This window comes from Rhinolophus sinicus, chromosome 1 (genome assembly GCF_057876585.1).
Source record: "Rhinolophus sinicus isolate RSI-liver-muscle chromosome 1, RSI-T2T, whole genome shotgun sequence".
Taxonomy (NCBI): Eukaryota; Metazoa; Chordata; class Mammalia; order Chiroptera; family Rhinolophidae; genus Rhinolophus; species Rhinolophus sinicus.
In genome coordinates, this window is record NC_142501.1 from 114911280 (window position 1) to 114922085 (window position 10806).

Here is a 10806-nt window from a genome sequence, read left to right on the forward strand (position 1 = left end):
ACTGCTGCAAAAGTCAATTCTAAACTATATAATGCCATAGAAAATCCAAGAAATATTTGGTTGTTGGTTTCAAAGGTGCTTTTTCAGTTACATCGAATAAAGTTATAACCAATACTTGTGAATGCCGAGCTATAAAACTAAAGCTAAAAAACTGTTTTGTTTCACTAGGCAACCTTTAGATCTTTCTGAAGTTTTCCCATCTGGTCCCAATGTGGTACATATAATCCTGCTGCCCACTCCCCAGTGTACGCTAAATACTAGTCTAAAGGAAATCACCCTTTCACCTCATTGTCTTTCTTATTTCCGTATGTTACTGTGCTTCAGGAAGAATGCCAATGTCTTGCTAAAAGTCATTCTGTTTGGTTGTAAGTTGCATAAACAGAGTAAACGTCAAGTAGATTTTGCCACAAAATGACTGTTGGAAAGTCAGAACTATGATGGGGCTACATAGAGGTGGGCTGGGGTTGAACACTTTCTGTATCTTTAGTTCCTTCTTTGCTTTCTCTGTTTTCTGGCAGCGGTGATTCACACAAGTCATGGAGCCTATGATTACCTAACAGAAACACACCTACAATCTGACTCTTTCGTTTGTCTATTACGGTCATCTGTCCAAACTCTGTGGATGCTGACAGAGGTTTGCTCATTGAGTGTGATGCAAACGGCCTTTTATCACCAACTTTCCAATCCCCGGATCTTTGAGAAGTTCCATGATCGAAAGTCAAAGAAGTAGCATTCCATTTGGAAGAAGCTGAAAATAAAGTTTTCATTTATTAGGAGGTAAAAATAACACAAAGTTGACCATCTTGAAAAACTTCCTTTTTCAGAGAAGCGGTCCCACGTCCTCCTTTTCCCCGAACACACTACTCCTTCCGAGCACATTTTATTTTAAGTGTCCTATATTGCCATTCTCATAGGTAAGTTTAATTCATTATTGTCACTCAGCAATTTCTATTATGTAATGTGTTTCCAATTAAAGCTTTCCTTAATAGTTAACATGGTGCCGGATGTGAATTTTTTTGTCGTTCTCAAAAGTCATGTCTAACCACTTATCTTAAGTTCAAATATGTGTGACAAACATGGGATTAGAAAAAAAGCTTTTAAAGCATGGTACTATTACAAATTAGAAACTACTTATTATAAGAAAATAGTCTTTTCTAAATGCTTCAAGATCTTCAGAATTCATTTTTTAACCCTTCCATAAACAGAAATTCATATGACAAATGACAGACTTGGGTGACTTTGTTGTTTCCAAGTAAAAATACGATCAAACTAGGTCCACACTAGCTCCAAGGAGTACAGTGAACTATGAGACAGAAAATGAATATATAGCAAACTTATTTTCCTTTTGCTTTTTAAACAAAATTCTCACCTTAAATCTTAAAGACAAGTGAAAGAAAACCACAACTGTAGAAGAGAAGCTTTAAAACTATTTTATCACTTCACAACCAGGAAGCCCGTATGTCATTTAAAACAGTAGTTTCCAATGTCCTGTGAGAATCCCTAAAGTCCCAAGATCAGTCAGTCGAGGGGCCCGAAAAGGTCAAAACTATTTTCACAGAAACACTGACTGTCATTGGCCATTTTCACTCTCATTCTCTTCTAAGTGTACAGTAGAGTTCTCCACAGCCGTGATATCACAGCTCTGATGGTAACATCATAGGTCTGATGGTGACTGGCTCGTAGCTCTAATGGCTCAAGGAATGCATGCCTGTGTGTGCTCGTATTTTAAAATTTTCAGGTTTTAAGTCTAATATTGTAACTATCAATGGAGACCACCGACAAAAGAAAATACTTTGGAATTCTCAATAAGTTTTAATAGCATAAAAGAATCCCGGGGCACAAAAGATTCAGAAATACTGTTTTCAAAGACTGTGTCTACCAGATATTCATTACTATTAATTACTTCTCTCATTTTTAATCATCAAAGACTCCATAAGTTCATGTACACGCACAGCCAGTGTCTGCTCATCAGAACATCTGGTTGGCTTAAGAGCATCAGTGTTACAACACTAAGAGGAAGTAAAGTTAAAACGCAATTGACATGGTAGCGACTGAGGCTTACTCTGGGCAAACGTCAAAATTCAAATAACCATTTGGAAACCCTGGAAATATCTTCCAGTGTGATAATTAACCCCTGAGAACCCCTAATAAGCACAGGGGTTCCAAACTGGGACTTTTTGGGGTATCGAAACAAGAGGAGAAACATTTTAGTGAAGTCACACTTTTAAAATCTCATTTTCTTAGTCCTGTCGATGTCTTTTCTCTCAAACTTCGATAGCAACAATGACATCACGTTACTTATGTCAAATCCTTCAATTAAATTTGTAACAAAAAAAAGGAATGAGGAAGAGAAGATTGCACGCATGCCAAATGTCCGCGCGTACTGCTTCCCAAAATTAAATTGGTGTTACAAAGTGCACCTGGTCTGCAGGGTTGCGCACCGTACTTTCCTACAGCTTCCTCAGGAACAGGATCTTCCACTTCAATGCTGGTCTGAAGGGGTTAGGAAACAAGATGATTAGTAACTCATGGACACTTCATACCATCTCTAGTTAATAATTCAGGATGAAAATGTTAAAGTTCTTACCTCCAAGAAAAGCATTTTTTGAAAAATATGTATCTAAGGAAATATTAGGTTGGTGCAAATGTAATTGCAATTTTGCAATTTGTTCTTTACCTTTGAAACCCCAATTACTTTCGCAACAACCTAATACTTTGATAAGTGCACTTGATATAACCGTTACATATTTCTAATCACAGCTTTGTTTTTTAGTGCTAAAACAAGATACTTGCTTGACATGGTAAGAAACCTTGGTGTATGTCCAGCTGAGTCTAAACAGAACATTTTAGAACGTACTTCATCTAGGTCCACAAGAGCTAGGAGAAACCGAACTGTTATTTGACCAAAATTTTGATAGAAAAAATCATTGACCCAAGTGGCAAAAAGATAAGAAAAACTTTTCATTATATTATGTGTCAATAAATAATAGGAAAAATGGTATATATAGTTATGCAACTTTTCAAAAAAGTATAATAATTTGTAATCAGGGAAAAATAAGAACATTTACTTATTATAATCATCTAAAATGTACCAGACACTTACCATGCACATTTTACTTCTTTCCCACACAGAACAACAAGTATAAAAATGGGTTGATGATGGTTACCCCACTTCCTCTTCCTGGCCATTCCAAGACGTTAGAATACAATGATGGACAGATGCGATCCATTGCAGTCTCTGTCCAGCAGGTTTTGCTTCTAGATCTTCACACGACTGGCTCCTTCTCATGCTTCACTTGGCAGTTTTTGTCATGCTCACAAAGATCTTTCCTGACCACTGATATTCCACTCCCACTCCTATTCCAACTACAACCATGCCCGACCCCCGACAATATTCTTTAACCCAGCATTCTCCATTCTGCTTAAATGACGCAGATATAGTGACTTATAATGGACTGTCGTTCACTTGTTTTTCTGCTTGTACAGCTACAGCTGTCCCCTGAACTTCTCCAGTCAGTGTCTAACTGCCCAGCACACAGCTGGTATCCAACTAGAAATTTACTCAAGGTGAAAACATTCAGCTCGCACCAACAAAGCCTCAAGTACCAAAACACTACACATCTACAGGGTATTGCCAATCACAGTCTCTGAAACTTAACATCCCCCAGGTGAGAAATCCACGTGCCCCTTCTAACTTTTCCACTCTGTTCTTGACACTACTGCCATTTGATTGTCCTACAGGTTTACAAAAAGTGTCCCCGATATTTAATAAGTCGCTGCATCTCACTGTGATCATTGTGTTTTACATTCTATAGCACCCTTTACAGTTTTCGAAGTGTTTTCACATTTGTTACCACATTTGTGCATTCCACATACCTCAAAGGTACTCATTAGTACCATTATGACAAATGAGGGCACTGACATCCGACAGGTTAAGAAGGAGTTGCCCCAAGACCCCACAGCTAGCAAGTGACCCATGCAGGATTCTACTGTGTTCTTATCGTCAAACGCAGTGTCTGTGCCAGGAGGCAGCAGTTGCCTATATCAGAAGATCACACTCCTCCTGTCTCTTTCCACAGCTGTCACCTCACATTGGCTCATCATTACACTGTACTTCCATTACTGCAAGTACAGTTGCCATCAAGTGACTCAATGCCTGCTGTTTTAACTGAACGAGACAGTTGTTACATAGTAAAGCAGCGCTCAGCCAAATTGTTGTTAGTGTAATCCAACATATCAGTAGTATTCACCATGTTTTTCCTACCATAGAAAAGTTCCTTGCAGATCTATTTGACAATACAAATATAATAATACTTTGGTGTCCCAGGCATTATCTTCTCAAGTTCCAAATTATAAAAACACCCTACAATCCAAACTCTTTCTTTCTGAAACTCATTAGGACATTTCCACATCTACAAAAACCACAGAGTCATGCATTTGGGTATAGGTCGAGCTGGAATAATTCTTTACCTTTTAGGTAAACTTCACTTCAGATCCCAAACTGACTCCTTAAGACTTGGAAGCCTACGTGTTTTATACTATTCTGCACTGACTTCCTAAAGTGAAACTTGCAAGTTAGCAGAATTGTACTACGCTGTCTTATTAGATTAACCACATAGCTAGTTTATTAATTATAGGATAAACCATCAAAAAATGATTTGTATGGGGAAATGCAGAGGTGAGAAAGTAAAGTCAAAGCACACCCTTTTCGTTTTAACATCACAGAATGGTGATTTTGTAAATAACATTGATAATAATAATAATTCTGAAAGACAGTACCTCAGAATCCCAAGGTGATTCTTCATCTTCATCTTGTCCTAATCCTAATGATGACTTTTTAACTATAAAATGGAGTCACAGGTACATTAATGTGAACGTATATTACTGTGCATTTTAAATACACATTCAGTCATGCTTATTTCCATAAAAGTAATAGCAGAAAAGAATTTCAGGGGGTGGAAGCGTTTGCAAGAAGAAGCAGTTGTTAATAGTGGGGATACTTTTGCAAAAAAAGATAGGAAAGAATGCTTAAAAGAAGTGAATATCACATGTGGGTCGACACATGTTAGATTTGTTTATAGCAGAGCTTAAGCTAGAAAGAATTCATAGATAGTCACTAAATTACCACGTATATTATCCTGGTGTGCACTGTCAACACAAGTCAAATTACCATTGCTTGTTTGGTCTTGTGGAGCACTTTCAATAATAGCCACACGATTTTCTCTTTTTCCAATTGCCGGCTTGGTTGCTTCTTTCTAGTAAAGAAAACAAAAAGAAAGAAAAACCCAACTTCAGAAAACATCATATTCATTTACTCGTTCACTCACTCACTCAGTCCATCCATCGGTGGGACAAGAAAACTTTACTGTAGGCAACAAATCATAGGCACAGACCCAGGGGAAGCTGGAAATACAAATGAAACATTTTGTCCTACATTCTAGTAGGAGTAGAGATATTATAATACATGAAAAAATAAGAACAGAAAAGTACCGCTCGCTACTTGTACACCTGAAGTGAATAAAGTACAGTTAGATCATACAAGAGACAACAATCAGTTGTACCAGGCGAGCTCAGCAGATGCGGCAAAGATAGGGCTGCATCTCGACAGTTATACGAGGTGCTGAGGGAAGGCATGAAGGGGAATCCAGAAGGGCAGAGGGAGCAAAAGCCTGAGGATGAAACAACATGTTGCAAGTGAGGGCCGCAAAGGGATGGGGTAAGCCTGGAACACTGAGAATGGGATGGAGATACCGCTGCCATTTCAGAACCAAATCAAAGAAGGCACGTGTCATGCTAGCATATGAATTTTACCCTCACATACTGGGGAGTCACCCAGTAAGCAGAGGTGTTGCATCATCACAATTCTGTTTTAAGACAGTCAATAAGGCCGCAACTTATGCTATTGAGGACCTCCGTTTCTTTCTAGTATCCTATGTATCATCCTGTCTTGCGTCACAGCATAGCCTTTCCCAGGGGCCTCCAAACCCACAAAGGCAGCTACCAAAAGTAGGTCACTTTCTGGCTTCCACTGGGTGCTCCGGGTTGGGCACAAGCAGCAGCTGACCTGGGCCTGCCCCACAGCCCCTCCCAAGAGGCCCCAAATCCAACACACCTGGTGATCAGCTTCAGCAACACCAGAACGACACCCAATTAGCTCCACAAATGGCACGCCCAAGCCATGGACTGAGCAGACACCGGAGCCCTGCTACAGCCGATCCCACTCTGTGACGTCAGCCCACACACATCAGCTCATCTACTGTAGTCACAGCCAGTCGTCCTGAGCGTCCATTCCACACACTGATGCGCCAACAGCAATATGGCTCAAGTACAACAGGAGGGCACACACCACCCACACGAGCTTCTGGAACTCCTGGCTCCGGTGACCAGGGAGGTTGTACCACCCGACACACAGGACACCTGTTATATGAGCCAATGCTGCCAAGATGAGGAGAATTAGCAGATCTACATAATACATAGAAACACACACAGAGAGGCAGTGAACAAACAAGGGAGAAAGAAACATTTCCCTAATGAAAGAACAGGACAAAACTCTAGAAAAAGAGGTAAACCAAATGGACACATACCAGATACAGAGTTTAAAACACTAGTTATAAGGATGTGAGATGAAATTAGGGGAAGAATCCATAAAGTAAGTAAAACTTCAACAGAGAGACAGCAAATATAAAAAAGACATAGAAATCCTTAAAAAAAAAGTCTGAAATGAAAAATACAGTATTTAAATGAATAATTTATAGATGGAATCAGCAGCACATTTGGTGAAGCAGAGGTTCCAATAGTGATTTGGTAGACAAGGTAGCAGAAAACACCCAATCAGAACAGAAAAAAAATGAACATAAATAAAAAATAAATAAAACAGAAAATACTTTCAGGGATGTCTGGGACAATATCAAGTGTAACAACATTCGTAAGGCTATCGAAAGGAGAAGAAGGAGAGAGAGCACGAATTGAAAACCTAGTGGTTGTTGAGTTTCATGAGTTCTTTGAATATTTTGGAGATTAGTCCCTTATCGGAGGCACTGTTTGCAGAAATCTTCTGCCATTCAGTTGGTTGCCTCTTTATTTTGTCGATGGTTTCTTTTGCTGTGCAGAAGCTTTTAAGTTTCATATAGTGCCATTCGTTTATTTTAGCTTTTACTTCCCTTGCCTTTGGAGTCAAATTCATAAAATGCTCTTTGAACCCAAGGTCCATAAGTTTAGTACCTATGTTTTTTTCTATGCAGTTTATTGTGTCAGGTCTTATGCTTAAGTCTTTGATCCATTTTGAATTAATTTTGGTACATGGTGACAGATAGCAGTGCAGTTTCATTCTTTCGCACGTGGCTATCCAATTCTCCCAGCACCACTTATTGAAGAGGCTGTCTTTCCTCTATTGGATGTTTTTAGCTTCTTTGTCAAAATTGTCTGTCCACATTTAAGTGGTTTTATTTCTGCGTTCTCAAGTCTATTCCGTTGGTCTCTGTGTCTGTTTTCCTGCCAAGACCATGCTGTTTTGATGATTGTAGCCCTGTAGTACAAGCTAAAGTCAGGGCGTGTCTTACCTCTAGTATTGTTCTTTTTTCTTAAGATTGCTTTGGCTATTCGGGGTCTTTTGTGGTTCCAAACAAATCTGATGATATTTTTGTTCTATTTCTTTAAAAATGCCATTGGGATTTTGATGGGGATTGCATTAAATCTGTATATTGCTTTGGGTAATATGGCCATTTTAACTATGTTGATTCTTCCAATCCATGAGCACGGAATGTCTTTCCATTTCTTGTGCCTTCTTCAATTTCTTTCAGTCCGAATGGCTATCATCAGCAAGTCAAACACTAACAAATGTTGGAGAGGCTGTGGAGAAAAAGGAACCCTCATACACTGTTGGTGGGAATGCAGACTGGTGCAGCCGTTATGGAAGGCATTGTGGAGGTTCCTCAAAAAATTATGAATAGAATTACCGTACGACCCAGGAATCCCTCTCCTGGGTATCTACCCCAAAAATCTGAGAACATTTATACATAAAGACACGTGTGCCCCAGTGTTCACTGCAGCTTTGTTTACGGTGGCTAAGGCATGGAAACAACCAAAATGTCCTTCAATAGATGAATGGATAAAGAAGTTGTGGTATATATACACAATGGAATACTATTCAGCGGTAAGAAAAGATGATATAGGAACATTTGTGACAACATGGATGATCTTGAGAGTATAATGTTAAGCGAATAAGTCTGACAGAAAAAGCAGAGAACCATATGATTTCACTGATATGTGGTATATAAACCAAAAACAACAAAAGAACAAGAAAAACAAATGAGAAACAAAAACTCATAGACACAGACAATAGTTTAGTGGTTACCAGAGGGTAAGGGGGTGGGGGTTGGGAGGAGAGGGTAAGGGGGATCAAATATATGCTGATGGAAGGAGAACTGACTCTGGGTGGTGAACACACAATGGGATTTATACATGATGTAATACGGAATTGTACTCCTGAAATCCATGTAATTTTACTGACAATTGTCACCGCAATAAATTAAAAAAAGAAAGAAAACCTATCAGAATACATAATGATGGAAACCTTTCCTAACCTGGAGAAGGAAATAGACACACAAGCGTAGGAAACACAAAAGTTCCAAACAAAATGAACCCAAATAGGCCCACACCAAAACATATCATAATTAAAATTCCAAAGGGGTAGGACACGGAGAGAATATTAAAACCATCAAGACAAAAGTAGTTAGTCACGTACAATGGAGATCGCATAAGATTGTCAGGTGATCTCTCAAGAGAAAATCTGCAGGTCAGAAGAGATTGGCAAGAAATATTGAAAGTGATGAAAAGCTATAATCTACAACCAAGATTACTATTACTGTATCTGGCAAGGCTCTCATTTAGAATCAATGGAGAGGTAAAAACTTGCCAGAGAAAAAGATGATGGCGTTCAGCACCAACAAACCAATATTACAAGAAATGTGAAACGACAACTTGAAAAAAGAACAAGACACAGAAGAAGAAGAAGGAGAAGGAGGAGGAGGAGGAGAAAGAGGAGGAAGAGAAAGAGAAGAAGGAGAAGAAGGAAGAAAAGAAAGAGGAGGAGGAGGAGAAACAGGAGAATGAGGACGAAGAGGAGGAGAAGAAATATGGATAATAAAATGACAATAATTACATACGTATAACAATTACTTTAAATACAAATACGTTACATGCTCCAGTGAGGACCTAACGTGGCTAAATGGATAGGACTTCAAGACCCATATATATGACATCAAACTGAAACAGTTTTGCACAGCAATAGAAACCATCAACAAAATGAAAACACGACCGGACGAATGGGAGAAGATATTTGCCAATCATATATCAGAGAAAGGGTTGATATCCAAAACATATAAGGAACTCAGAAAACGTAACACCGAAAGACAAACAATGCAATTACAAAATCAGAAGAGTACCTGAATAGACTTTTCTCCAAAGAGCTCACACAGATAGCCAAGAGACATACGACACCATGCTCAGTGCACTAATCATTAGAGCAATGCAAATTAAATACACAATCAGCTATCACCTCACAACTGTCTGAATCGCCATCATCAATAAATCAACAAACAACAAGTGTTGGTGAGGATGTGAAGGGAACCCCCGTGCACTGTTGGTATGACCGCAAATCCGGCCAGCCACAATGGAAAACAATATGGAAGTTCCTCAAGAATTTGAAAATAGAACTACCATGTGGCACAGCAATCCCACTTCTGAGTTTTTCTCCGCAGAAATCCAAAACACTCCTTTGAAAACATGTATGCATCTGTATGGTCCTTGTCGCATTATTTACAATACTCCAGATAAAGAAGCAACCGAAGTATCCATCGTCTTGGATAAACAAGAAGTGCTACATATATACAACAACATACTACTTGGCTGTAACAAAGAATAAAATCTTACCATTTGTGACAACGTGCGTGCACCTACAGGGTATTATTCGAAGTGAAATAAGTTAGACAGAGAAACGCAAATACCACATGGTTTCACTTATCGGTGATATGTAAAAATAAATAAAAACATAAATGAACATAGAAAAAAGAAACAAACTCATAGATGCAGAGAATTAACTGATCATTGCCCAGAGGGAAGAGTGTTGGGGAGCAACTTGAAAAGGTAAAAGGATTAAGAAGTACACATTGGCAGTCATAAAACAGTCATGTAGCTGTCAAGGACAGCACACAGAATACAGGAAATAACATTGTAATAACTAAGTATGGTGTCAGGGATTCCACACTAATCGGAGCACCAGTTTACACATTATATAAATGCCTAACCACTATGCTGTACACCTGAGGCTGACATCATATTGAATGTCAACTGTAACAGAAATGAAACATTTTACATTTAAAAAACAAAACTAAAAACTTTCTGAAGCTTGATATTTTATTACACGATTTTTAAGAATCTCTGCTTTTGACCAGAGTAAAGAAAGCATCCTGTCTTTTGCAGACACGGATCCTTTCTTTACTTTGGTCAATGCGTCATGGACAATGGGCATAGGACCTCACGGACACGTTTTATAGGGAGCAGACAAGAGTATCATGAGCTTTGGAGCCAAGTGCATTTTGGATCAAACCCTCAACGTTCTCCCTGGCTACTGCAACACATGCTACCTAGACTGACTTGGTCTCCACTTCCTTATCTCTGAAGATGAGGATTCCCTTCTTTGCCAAGGCTATTCTGAGAAGTAAATGAGATCGTGCTTGTTACAGAATAGGTACTCAACAAGTGTTGATTTGACGATGGAGTATGTCAGAATATCAGTTGAATGAAAAT